Source organism: Bison bison, unplaced genomic scaffold (genome assembly GCF_000754665.1).
Source record: "Bison bison bison isolate TAMUID 2011002044 unplaced genomic scaffold, Bison_UMD1.0 scf7180017846591, whole genome shotgun sequence".
NCBI classification, from domain to species: Eukaryota; Metazoa; Chordata; class Mammalia; order Artiodactyla; family Bovidae; genus Bison; species Bison bison.
The window spans coordinates 4,815-6,052 of NW_011477164.1; positions in this window are offsets into that span (position 1 = coordinate 4,815).

Here is a 1,238-nt window from a genome sequence, read left to right on the forward strand (position 1 = left end):
CTCCCTGTTCCGTGAGTGTGTGTGTGAGCTCCCATCTGAGGAGCTGGACTCCGCAGTCGCTGGTTTCTGAGACCCTCCGGGGCTCCGGAGGTTAAGTAGACATTTCTGATGGTGTCTGGAGCCGAAATCACAGTACCGTCGACTTAACCAAACACTGATCCCTAAACTAAGAAAAAGCGATCATTTAGAAAACCCAGGCCCCACGGCGCAGCGTCCGTCTGTCCTCACCCCTTGTACAGAGTCTGTGACTCTGTTGCAGCCCAGGTGTTCCTGCGTTTGGAGGAAGCGCTGCTCGGCCCTGACCGCTCGCTCCCGTGTTTGCGGGGCGGGTGGTGGATGGCGCCCCCTGGTGGTCACTTTGAGGACCTCGGTCTCACCTGAGGTTGATTCCCCAAGAGCTCGGGACCTTGTTTTGCCTCTCCTTTTTGTGGCTAGGTATTTTGTGCCGCAAGTGTAAAGCACGTTATTTTTAGCCTGTCCTCTGACCGGGATTCCAGCTGGATGACGTTTCCCGCTGGAGAGGGTGGGGGGTGGAGGTGCTGGAGCACTGCCCCGTCCTGGACTTGCACTTGCAGCCCGACCTCTGTTTCGGCTTTGACCACGTTACTCAGGTAGAACTTGCAGGCCCCGGAGCTCCCTTATGCTCAGGGGACAGCTGAGCACCCGTCAGTCAGTTTATCAACTCGCGGTGCCCGGGGTCCCTCTGTTCCTCTGTGGGTCACCCCCGCTCCCCGCCCCGCCAGCCCCAGCAGCTTTCTGCCCCTGCAGAGCTGCCTTTTCTGGGCGTTTCAGACAAATGCACTCGTGTAATATACACCTTTTCCGTCTGGCCCCCTTCACCGAGCAGGGGCGTCTGAGGCTCAGGAGTCGCTGCAGCCATATCTTCTGCACTGCCCGTTTGTGGACATTTGGGCTTGCTCCAAGTGGGGGTGTTCGGAGTATTGCAGCTATGACCACTTGCTTCTCGCAAACCTTATTGTATTTTTCTTGGGTGAATTGCTGGGCCCATGGTAAAGTTGTTCCACTTTTGAAGAAACCATCAGACTGCTTTCCAAAGTGGCTGTGCCTTTTTATGTTCCCACCGGCGATGTGTGAGGGTCAGTACCTGATGTTGTCTTTTTGTTATAGCAGCTATGATGATTGTGAACTAGTACCTTATTATGGGTTTCATTTGCAGCTTTCTAACGCCCAGTGATGCTAGCTTTGCCTGGTGGCTCAGCAGTAAAGAATCTGTCTGC